General features: G+C 40.5%; 2 long non-coding RNA genes across 4 annotated transcripts in view; one reads left to right on the top strand and one right to left on the bottom strand.

Annotated features, from left to right (window-relative positions):
• LOC122552025 overlaps positions 1-8,776 on the bottom strand; it is a 46,138-nt gene extending 37,362 nt beyond the window's left edge. The window contains exon 1 of one of the 2 annotated variants that reach the window (XR_006312268.1): positions 8,703-8,776. This is a non-coding gene — a long non-coding RNA (uncharacterized LOC122552025). The remainder of the gene's footprint in view (positions 1-8,702) is intronic. The other variant, XR_006312267.1, reaches the window with a different exon arrangement.
• Positions 8,777-9,010: 234 nt separating this feature from the next.
• The window catches only part of LOC122552026, a 32,635-nt gene continuing 29,471 nt past the window's right edge, over positions 9,011-12,174 (top strand). Inside the window, exon 1 of one of the 2 annotated variants that reach the window (XR_006312269.1) lies at positions 9,011-9,162. This is a non-coding gene — a long non-coding RNA (uncharacterized LOC122552026). Of the gene's footprint in view, positions 9,163-9,673; positions 9,846-12,174 lie in introns of those variants that run through there. The other variant, XR_006312270.1, reaches the window with a different exon arrangement.

Here is a 12,174-nt window from a genome sequence, read left to right on the forward strand (position 1 = left end):
CAGAATCCAGTTTTACTAGAATCCTTTCATTTTACTTGGCTTCTTGGTGCTAAACTTTGCCAAATGCTGCTTTAATATCAAAAGCAGTCAATTCACCACAACTCGAGTGTTCAGCTCTTCTCTCCATGTTTGGGCCAAGGCTGATATGAAGTTTGCAGCTGAATTAGATTGAGATGATGCAAGCTTTGCATTTCTGAGTAAGTTATGCCTGAGTTCACTGTCCATGCCTCTTCTATCAGTTTGACAGTAAGTTAATGGGGAAGCATTATTTGATTCACATTGAATTGTCATTGGACAAGACATGCCTGGAAAAATTCCTAACTTTTGAGATGTACATCAATGAAATTGAATAACTTAGCTAATTCTGATGCAAAAGTCTTCAGTACCAAAGGCAGGAGTTTTGTTGGGAGTCATAATCTTTACTTAATCCAATGTGCTCAGCCATGACTGAATACTCCCTGCTTCCCAGATTCACAATGTTCCAACAGTTTAAAACAATTGACCTCATCCAATACAAAGTAGACCACTTGATTAGTGCTCCATTCATCACATTAGCATTCACTTCTACAATGCATGGGGGCAATATGTACCACATACAAGGTACACTACAGCAACTCACCAAGGCTTCTTCAAAGATATGTTCTTAAAACAAATTATCTCTACCACTATTGGTTTTGATTTGTAGGAGAACAGAATACAGAATATCAAAGAGGGACAAAGGATTGGAGATGGTCATTCAGGTATCTCCACTTTGACAACAGAGGAGGAAGCACTAAAGATAATCTGAGCTTTGGCTTGCATTTCTGTTGGCAAAAGAGATGGAAAATAAGCCTGTGACAGAATTACAAATTCCAGTCAAATGCCAGATAACACTTGGGCATATGAACTTCAAGTAAGCCTTGTTAGTACCAATTCATATACTCATCCCCAACAGGCTGAGCTGCATTCTTCAGTAAATAATGTTGAAGCAGGATAAATGGACCTCAATAGAGATCACTCATACTGAGGATGCACAGTTAAACAACTCAAGTTCACAGCTTAGATACACACAACTCATTGTGGCACAGTTTTGTGGGCGGCACGGTGGCACAGCGCCGGAGACCCGGGTTCAATTCCCGCCTCAGGCGACTGACTGTGTGGAGTTTGCACGTTCTCCCCGTGTCTGCATGGGTTTCCTCCGGTTTCCTCCCACAATCCAAAGATGTGCAGGTCAGGTGAATTGGCCATCCTAAATTGCCCGTAGTGTTAGGTAAGGGGTGAATGTAGGGGTATGGGTGGGTTGCGCTTCGGCGGGTCGGTGTGGACTTGTTGGGCTGAAGGGCCTGTTTCCACACTGTAATGTAATCTAATCTAATCTAAAGAGGTCTCTCAATTATGATGGAGGCTAGGAGGAATTTCTTCTCTCAGCCGGTCACTAATTTTTGGAATTCTATTCTCCGGACAGCATTGGAGGGTGGGCCCCTGAGTACATTCAAAGCTGAGTTAGAGAGATTTTTGATCTACAAAGGAGTCAAGTGTTATAGGGTTCTGGGTTGGGACAGGCAGAAAATTGAAGTATAACACCAGACTCAGATCAGCCATAAAATTATTGAGTAGTGAAGGCAGCTTGAACCTTCTGCTCCCATTTCTTATGTTCTTAAGTTTGAGGTTCAAACAGTTCTCCCTGAAGTTTTTACTATATTTCCTCCACTTCTTGAGCCACTATCGCTATTATTGGATCCTGAATTGGGGAAGGGGGGAATATTACTTGGAAGCATTTAATTACAATTCTACACTTCTAAACAATTAGTACCGGTTATAAAAGGTCAAAAATGTTCTTTAAATTACCTTTCCAGCCTTTTAAATACAAAATATTGCAAGTCTAATTCAAACTATCAGTTTGAACTATCAAACTACTCATCAGAAGCTTGCTGTGGATGCAAAATGAAACAGGAGATTGGAAATCATTCTATGAATAATGCACAAGCTAGGAACCTCTAATTTGTACCTATTATTAAAAATGCACTCACATAATCCATAAATTTAGCCGTGTTCTATGATAACTTGCTTCTTCAATGTTTGGCCTGAAGGCAGGTATGGAACACAATGGAATGATCTCTGCCATGGATAGATATGGACAAGTCCCAAATCCATTACAGGCAGAAAGGAGTTTGAATCCTGTACTGTAGGCACCAATATGATCCACACCAGTTGTCTAGACAACTAAGCCAACTCCCACCAAGGAGTACAAGGTTTTGTAGCCTGGAGCTATGAATTAGTGATGGTAGAGGCTCCAATTTCTTTCCATCACTTGGCTGACCAGGAACCTCTCCCACTCTTAGCATCTTCTTTGGCTTGTGTTGGTAAGATTTACAAGTTTATACACAACTTGTTTGGCTGTGTTATAAGCACCCCTTCTTTGGCCATTATGTCCTGTATGGGACTTGGATCCAGAGCTTCTGACTCAGAGGCAGGGTTGCAACCTATTGTGCCACAAAATCTCTCTCTATCGTACCTCGTTCTAATGCACAGAGTTAAAGTATCTAACTAACATAGCTAATTAATATATTGGAGCAAATTCAAGCATTAGGTGTGGAAATAGGGTTTAATTAATATATATGTGCACCTCTGAGGTTCTGCTTGATATGAGTATGACCTTGATGCACATGTGATAGTGATTCTGCCAGAAGGTTGGAACTAGAACAGCCCCATAGCAGTTTTCTCTGTAGCTATAGTATCATGTATATATCAGTAACAATTATTGTTTTTTAAAAATTGAGGCTTGGCCTGAAATTAGCTGAAAAACAAAAACACTCATACCAGAACATTAGGTTCAGAAGAAAAATAGCTGGCACGACATAATAGGACATATTCATTTTGGAGTACAATTGAACAATGTTGAATTTGTTGTCCATTGTACGATAACGTATAATAGATAATTACCTGAATGTTTTTGATCTTACACTTATACAGTACTTATATCTTGAGGAAACTGTTTAAAAGAGCTGAATAGCATCAATTGGTAAGAGCTAACCCAAGTAACTATCATTCACAGACCAAACAAAATACTTGGCTGTTAAAAGATTAAATTGAATATCCAAAGCAAAATGGAGTAACATAAGTACAGCCAGAAATAAATTCAGAAGCAGCAAATTGCAATCAGAAAGAAATAGGTTGAACAGCAAACAAAAGGAAGATAATTCAGCACAAGCAGAAGCAGGAAGATAGGTTTTGGGAGCATCAGTTGACATAACTTAAACTGAAGACAGTTGTACACTGAAGCTAGAGCTTTGTGAACATCAGCATGAGTTACAGGGAAAGGAGAAACCATATTCACGTTGAAATTTAAAAGAATGCTGTAAATAATTGGCAGGTCAAGCAGCTTCTGTGGAGAGGGAAATAGAGTGAACTTCTCACACTGATTAACTTTCTTAAGGATATTAGTGATGTTGACCATCAGACTGGTGGGTGAGGTGTCAATGGATTCAGCCCCATAATTCTGTATCATCTTGCTAAAGATTATTCAATAATTTTCAGAAAGAAGGAAAAAAGGATTTTCAATTCTTCACAAAGTTATAAAAATATAGCATCTGAAGAAGGTCATTTTCTTCATTGGTGAATCAATAATAATTATTTTTTCAGAAAATACAGATGTAGTTGTGCACATAGAAACATAAAAACTAGAAGCAGGAATAGTTTGGCCTTTAAGATTATTGCTGTAGATCTTGCAATATAAAAATTGTAGGTAGAGGGTCAAGAAATATCTGGAGTGCCCCATCTAGATGCAAACTCACCCTCCTCTGCTACAATTTCCACAAAGTTGAGGGTCACAGATAAGGTTGCAGTGTAGGGGCTAAGCATGGATGCAGTGTCCTGAGAAGAGATTTTGAGAGTAGGGGGTGGATCCTTCTGCATGGAGCCTCATCCATCTGGGTGCCTGCTGGAATCACCCTAATACTTTGAGAGAAGGGGTCACCCAGAATGAGGTCAAGGTTCCTTGTTGCACATTGCATTACTGTTGTTTTTGCACACCTATGGGTAAAGACCTGTGAATGAAAGTCTGTGTGCATTTCTGGAAGTCACTGAGCCTTGTTTATCCATAGTTTTATATGGACCTTGTTTCCCATGACAGCCACCAATTTGTCCATGGAGCTGGTCAGAGCCAATATGGGAGTGATAATGTTAGCAGACTCTTTTAGTGTTCAATAGAGTTTGCTGGCTTTCTCCAACAAACTGACTCCTGCTCCTGATTCTGTTTGTGCATTTGCATTAAGTTATTAATAAGCAATGTCAAGGAGTTGTCCTCTGCCTGGGACTGAACAGGTTCCTGGTCTTGAGTAGTCCTCTGAATATCAGAGACTTGCTATGTTTCCTCCTCAGTCAACCACAGAGACATGCCTCTGATGTGCTTAATTAAAATGCCCATGAGGTGAAATATCTGAGTTGGTTAAGAGTGCAGAAAGAAAGCTTTTCTGGTGTAACCACTGCAGGATCTACTGCTTCTTCCTCAAAAGTGGAGGAGGATCTGATATCCAGAGGGGCTGGTCTCTGGTAGATGGATGCTGGGTGGTTGCTGCTGCTGCTGTCTGCATAAGACAAGAGAAGAGGTGAGTGTCGAAAAGTGTGGCCCTGGAAAAAGCACATCAGCTCAGCAGCATCTGACGAGCAGGGGAGTCTACATTTCAGGCATAAGCCCTTCATCAGAAAAAAAAGTGAGTTGCGCAATAGATGTGGAAGCTTGAACATGTTAAGAATTTGTTCACAATGGTGACAAGGTGGGAATAGCACAGTACAGTATCTTGAAGTCCACTTGGTTTCCAGGGCATGGAGGTCTCGGTATTATCACATGAACATTCACAGACTTCTGCTATGAGTTCAAGGATTTTGTACTTATTTGGGATGAGAAGACTAGTATCAGCCATCCTGCCACCCATCTTTGTACTTTCAGCATAGTTTTAAGCTGGTTCCTCCTGCAATTATGCAAAGACAGGTTTTGAGGGGGCTACAAATGACTCAAAAAGCTTGAAGTGGTGGTGTCAGTGCAGGAAAAGCAGTGTCATGTCCCAAATGAATGAAAAGGAAGAGCAGAGGGCTGGAAGGTTTCATAATCTGGGGAGTGGGGTGAGTGACAGTGAGGGAGATGAAAGGAGAGCGGTGCACCATGAGTCTTGGTGCGAGCTAGGTTCAGTATCTGAATTAGAATTTCTGTAAGGTAGCAGAGAAAGGGCGTTTCCACTTAGAGTTGTGGCATTGCTGGAACTCTTCCAGAACATGAACACTGCACAAAGCAGGTGACTGCTGACTATTTCTGCCACTACTGACCACAAGGTTTCACAGAACAGTGCCTACGAAACCAGACCCAGAATTAATGAGGTGAGCTGCAGAGAATAGCATGAGAAAAGTCTCCAGGCTCATCGAGAGGAGCAATCCTTGAAACTCCCTGGAGTTGACATTTAGGCAAAATATATGAAGATTCAGTACTTAGAATCTGCTGTTTAACCTACTCTTTGTGTGGGCTTGTCACTTGTCTCTTTGGAGCGTTAATACCTTGCAAAGTGAATAGATTCTGTTGTGCTTATGTGACAAGATTGTCCTTCTTAGGATTTGTCTGTGATTCCTCCTTGTTATGCTTCCAGCATAATCTTGATAATTTTATGAAGTTAAATCTTGTTTAAACTGTAATGAATCAGGCAAAGATTCCTGAATAATTCCAACAACAATTCTATTTATGAATTCAGATTTTATAGCTCCACAGCTACAGTTTTCCAAGTTCCTCTGTAGTTCAGATTTCTGAAGCCTATCCCCATTTAGAAAATAGTTCATGCCTCTATAGTTCCAACAAAAGTGCATTACCTCACACTTCCCCACATTCTATTTCATCTGTCACTACTTTGCCTACTCTCCTTGCTTCTCCGTCTTTCTGCACCCTCCCACCTCCTCAACACTACCTGTCCCTCTACCTATCTTTGTTTTATCTGCAAAATTAGCACCAATGTCCTCAGTTCCTTCATCCAGATTGTTAATGTATAATGTGAAAAGCTATGGTCCCAGCACTGATCCCTGCAAACTCCACTAGTCACTGCTTGCTGTCCTGAAAAAAACCCTTTATTCCCACTCTCTGTTTTCTCCCAGTCAATCAACCATCTATCCATGCCTGTACCCTATCCCTACCCTTATCTTATTTATCAGCCTCCTGTGCAGCACCTTGTCAAAGTTCTTCTGGAATTCCAAATAGATCATATCTGCTGGCTCTCCTTTATCTAACTTGTTCCTTACCTCCACAAAGATTTCTAACAGATTTTTCAGGAATTACCTCCCCTTGATGAAGCAGTGCTGACTCTGCCCTATTTTACCATGCACTTCCAAGTACTCTACAATCTCACCTTTATAATGGACTCTAAAATCTTACCAATGACTGAGGTCAGGCTAACTGCTCATAATTTCTTGTCTTCTGCCTCCTTTGCTTGTTAAGCAGTTGTGTTACATTAGCCAATTTCCAGTCCTCTGAGACCCTGCCTAACTCCAGCGACTGCTGAAAGATCACCACCAGTGTCTTCACAATTTCCTCAGCTATGTCCATCAGAGCTCTGGAATGTAGTCTATCTGGTTTATCCACCTTCAGACCTTCCAGCTCTCCCAGCACCTTCCCCTTAGAGATGGCCACTACACTCACCTCTGCTTCCTGATTCTCTTAATGTTCTTTCTCTTGAAGACCATTACTTCTATAAATAGCAATTATGTTTCATTTTCCTTGTCTGTAATGTTTCAAACTGTGCATTGAATAAATGTGTTACTCTTTTCTTCCCATTAAAGCTTTTTAACTCTGCGAAATAGGAATGCTTTTTAAATGTATGGCTTTAATGGTGATTCCTGTGCAGTTTTGCAGTCAAAATGGACCTTTCCTGCCTAATGCAGGCAAAATGTAGGTTTTTTGCCTTTCACAATACATGCCCTTTTTCACAAGTTCTCCAAATGAAACCTTGTACCGGCATCCTTAATAAGTACTTTCTGTCAGATCCACAGTTTAACCTTGGAACTCCCACGCTTATACCACTCCATAAACCCTTTAAACTGTATTTTTCTGAGAGACTATGTCTTACTTTGCCCTTTATATCTCCTTAATTTTCTTTGAGATTTTCTTGGTGCTGCAACCTTAAAGTAAAATCCTGTTTAGATTAGAATCCCTACGGTGTGGAAACAGACCATTCAGCCCAACCAGTCCTCACCGACCCTCCAAAGAGTAACCCACCCAGACACATTTCCCTCTGACTAATGCACCTAATATTATGAACAATTTAGTATGGCCAATTCATCTGATCTCTCTTGGTTTCCTTGTGTGTGTGTGTTTCGTTGTGCTTCCATGCTGTGGCACTAACACTGATTGTGAGCGCTGAACACTTCCTACCATTTGTCCAGCCTCTTCATTTTTTTTTGTGCTGTTGATTTAAAGCTTTTCCCCTTGCCCAACAAGAACTTTTATCTTTATTCATGCAATTAGGATTTGTCACTTCCTAGCCTAACCTCTTACCTGGAATGCTCTTGCAAATCTTCACTTCCCAATGGAATCTGTATCTGACAAATGTGACTCATCTTCTAAATCTCTTTAATTTACACCACTTCTTTTGTGCTTCCTATCAGGCAGAAATAAGGGCTTTAGGTTGAGGCATTGTCCCTCCCTTCTTGTTCTTTGTATGAGTTCTTGCTAACTGCAAGTTTTTTCAGGCACTTGCATCTGCTGGCTGTCTGCATAATGTAAAGATTGTCTTTGTAACCTCTCTGTATTTTTGATCGTGGTTTGAAATGGGAAAAGAACTGTTTTAAAGAAAAGCAAGAATTGGTTCAGGATTGTGACACTTTTTGAAAACAAGTAACATGACACACATCGTAAGTACTGTTTAAAAGTAACTAGTTTAATTGGTAATGGATGGTTTATAGCTAAGTTGGAACCAAAAGCGGTGTGCAAATGATGATGCCGATGACAAAGAGTAGCTGATTAGTCTATGGACCTGTTCACAATGACAAGGGCCTTCTGCTTGCCAATGATGATGTGATTGGCCATCACAAACCTGAACAGCTTGGGGCTATGAACAGGATAGTGAGAAGCTATCAGATCCCCACAAGCTCAGGAGTTGTCTGTTCTCTTCAGCAAAAAAAAAACACTAAGCTTGAATTAATTTTTCATTCTACAGTTGCTATAAGCTGTGCCTTTAAATTAATATGTTAGTGTGTGAACCAGTCACCCTGTGCCTCCTGCAAGTAAGTGAAAGCACCTGAAACAGAAACATTGAGAAGCAGTATTCAAATCAGCACAAGAAACATCACAAATTCTGTGAAGAGAATCCTGAACTGCTTTTCTATTCTTTCCCTCTCCATAAAATCAATACTTTTCCTGTTTATGATTGCCTATATGTGTGTTTAAGGATGAGTTTATGATGGGGTTAGAGTTTGAATTAGTTAAATAATATGCTGGTTGTTCATAATTGTTTATCTGTAGTTAGAATGTATTTGCAACAAATAACTGTTTGTCAAGTACTGAAACGTGATCCACACATTTGTCAACCTGATTCTAAAAGCATGTAAATTGTGGAATTCTGCTTTTTTTCAAAATCCTTAAATTTTGAGACTCTGGAAATAGATGGGTCTGATTTTCAGCACAATACTCCAGTGAGGCATAACAATGAATGGTTCTTATAGCAGCAAAGCCTTTAAAGCTGTGAACTCACTTGGTCTTCTAGAAAGGTCTTCTGCTGGATCCAATGGATTTTTGCACCATTGTACCTTGTAGCATTAAGCAGGTGAATACTGCCATCATTCCTACTTCTTTTATTGGATCTGAGGGCTTATTTAATTGACAATGATGTTTTAGAATTGCCCTTAACAAGAGGAGGCTCACTTTTAATTAGATTCAGTTTATTGCACAATAGAGTCTGGAGACAAATTATATTAGCTACTTAGCCATTGCAACAAGGAATTTTGGGAGAGATAGATAACATATGTCCCCTTCAAGATCCAGAGCTATTCTCCTAATTTGCCCACTCCATGACATCATCAAATTGGGTGGCGCTTAATCCAGTCTCCTGACACTTTCAGGATTATTACTTACAGAAAACTGCAGATTTCTCATCTCCAAGATCAAATCTACACAACAGAGAGCTGAAGAGACCAGCTATTCACAATATAAATGTAAAAGACTATACCATTTATCACTTATTGTATTTCAATTGTCTTTTAGCCTTAAGGCATTCTCAACAGATATTGGTGTTTGGTGATGTAGCTGAAACTGAACTTTGAAACTGAAATCTTTTATTATCCAAGGACTCAGGAAATCTCCTGTGCAGTCTGTAGAAGACCACAGTAAGTCTCTGTAGCTGCAGGCCAGATGATGTTGTCATTGACTTTTAAGGTCCTGAAAATTGCAAGTCTTTAAAAGTTTCACAGTCGGATTCTAACATGCCAGGTCTATCTGTGAAGAAAATTGACCTGACAGGAAAACAGCAAATGCCTAACTTTGTGACCATGATGTGGAGATGCCAGTGTTGGACTGGAGTGGACAAAGTTAAAAATCATACAACACCAGGTTATCGTCCAACAGGTTTATTTGGAAGCACTAGCTTTCAGAGCATTACTGCTGATGAAGGAGCAGTGTTCTGAAAGCTAGTGCTTCCAAATAAATGTGTTGAACTATAACCTGGTGTTGTGATTTTTAACTTTAGCTTTGTGATAGTCATCTCTTTAAGGGAATTCTGCAACAATCTGACTTCAGCTATTTCAACCAATCTGAACTGTAACCAGGAGTGAATGAGGACACATTTTTCTACTGGGCCTGCAGCAACTGATGTCCTACAACAAATCAAACTCCTGAATTGGTGATTATTTTATCCTTAATACTTGTAGACGTGCATAATTTTCTTTAATTGTATCTTTCATTATGTGAGGTGTATGATTGATGTTATGCTTAGAGTCAGGGTGAGTATATGAATAAAAAATCAGTTTTTATTATTTTAAGGATGACAAAACATCTGCTGCTGGTAGTTTAAATTGATCATATACTAACAGGAGCTTAAAAACACATACATCTACTGTACCATAAATAAGTCTATTACAAACCTTAAAGAAAATGAAATTGGATGTTTTAGTTTATCTCACCTCCTCTTTCTAACATAACAGTGGTTTGATATAGAGTACCAGGGTGATCATTTGTCATGTGGAAGTAATATAATGAAAAACTTTGCGGCCTAGTACTTGATTTTAGTCCACTATTGTTTGAATGTTGGAGTATATGGCTTCTAATATGGAAGATAAGAAGTGCATATTCATTGTGAGTTAGAACAGTGGCATCTGTCATTATGGTGTGACCAGTTGTTCAGCCCCCTTCACCTGAAACAGCTGTTACAACCTTTACGTATGTAATTAAGGGGCCTAACCCTTTTTGAGGTCACTGTGCAAAACTGGATTGCCTCATGTACAATTTGTACAAGCTGCAGCCAGGAAAACTAGGTATATACACAGCTATTTGCCAATCCTAGAGTCTTAGAGCTGTATAGCATGGAAACAGATCCTTCGGTACAACCCGTCCATGTCGACCAGATACACCAACCCAATCTAGTCCCACCTGCCAGCACCCGGCCCATATCCCTCCAAACCCTTCCTATTCATATACCCATCCAAATGCCTCTTCAATGTTGCAATTGTACAGCCTCCACCACTTCCTCTGGTAGCTTATTCTATACATGTACCACCCTCTGTGTGAAAAAGTTGCCCCTTAGGTTTCTTTTATATCTTTCCCCTCTCACCCTAAACCTATGCCCTCTAGTTCTGGACTCCCCAACCCCAGGGAAAAGACTTTGTCTATTTATCCTATCCATGCCCCTCATAATTTTGTAAAACTCTGAGGGTCACCCCTTAGCCTCTGATGCTCCAGGGAAAACAGCCCCAGCCTGTTCAGCCTCTTTCTATAGCTCAAATCCTCCAACACTGGCAATATTCTTAAATCTTTTCTGAACCCTTTCAAGTTTCACAACATCTTTCTAGTAGGAAGGAGACCAGAATTGCACGCAATATTCCAACAGTGGCCTAACCAATGTCCTGTACAGTCACAACATGACCTCCTAACTCCTGTACTCAATACTTAGACCAATAAAGGAAAGCATACCAAATGCCTTCTTCACTATCCTATCTACCTTGTCATCTGCAAACTTACTAACTGTACCTCTTATGCTCGCTTCCAAATCATTTATGTAAATGACGAAAAATAGCAGGACCCAGCACCGATACTTGTGGCACTCCACTGGCCACAAGCCTCCAGTCTGAAAAACAACCCTCCACCACCACCCTCTGTCTTCTACCTTTGAGCTAGTTCTGTATCCAAATGGCTAGTTCTCCCTGTATTCCGCGAGATCTAACCTTGCTCACCAGTTCCCATGGGGAACCTTGTTGAACGCCTTCCTGAAGTCCATATCGATGACATCTACTGCTCTGCCTTCATCAATCCTCTTTTTACTTCTTCAAAAAACTCAATCAAGTTTGTGAGACATGATTTCCCATTCACAAAGCCATGTTGACTATCCCTAATCAGTCCTTGTCTTCCAAATACATGTACATCCTGTCCCTCAGGATTCCCTCCAACAACTTGCCCACCACCAATCAGGCTCACTGGTCTATAGTTCCCTGGCTTGTCCTTACCACCCTTCTTAAACAGTGGCACCACGTTAACCAACCTCCAATCTTCTGCCACCTCACCTGTGACTATTGATGATACAAATGTCTCAGCAAGAAGCCCAGCAATCCCTTGCCTAGCTTCCCATGGAGTTCTAGGGTACACCTGATCAGGTCCTGGGGATTTATCCACCTTTGTGCATTTCAAGACATCCAGCACTTCATCCTCTGTAATATGGACATTTTTCAAGATGTCACCATCTATATCCCTACATTCTATATCTTCCAGGTCCCTTTCCACAGTAAATACTGATGCAAAATACTCATTTAGTACCTCCCCCATTTTCTGCAGCTCTAAACCAAGGCTGCCTTGCTAATCTTTGAGGGGTGGAAATGTGTTGCTGGAAAAGCGCAGCAGGTCAGGCAGCATCTAGGGAACAGGAGAATCGACGTTTCGGGCATTAGCCCTTCTTCAGGAATGAGGAAAGTTGGTCCAGCAGGCTAAGATAAAAGATAGGGAGGAGGGACTTGGGGGAGGGG

This window comes from Chiloscyllium plagiosum, chromosome 7, assembly GCF_004010195.1.
Source record: "Chiloscyllium plagiosum isolate BGI_BamShark_2017 chromosome 7, ASM401019v2, whole genome shotgun sequence".
In the NCBI taxonomy this organism is placed as follows: domain Eukaryota; kingdom Metazoa; phylum Chordata; class Chondrichthyes; order Orectolobiformes; family Hemiscylliidae; genus Chiloscyllium; species Chiloscyllium plagiosum.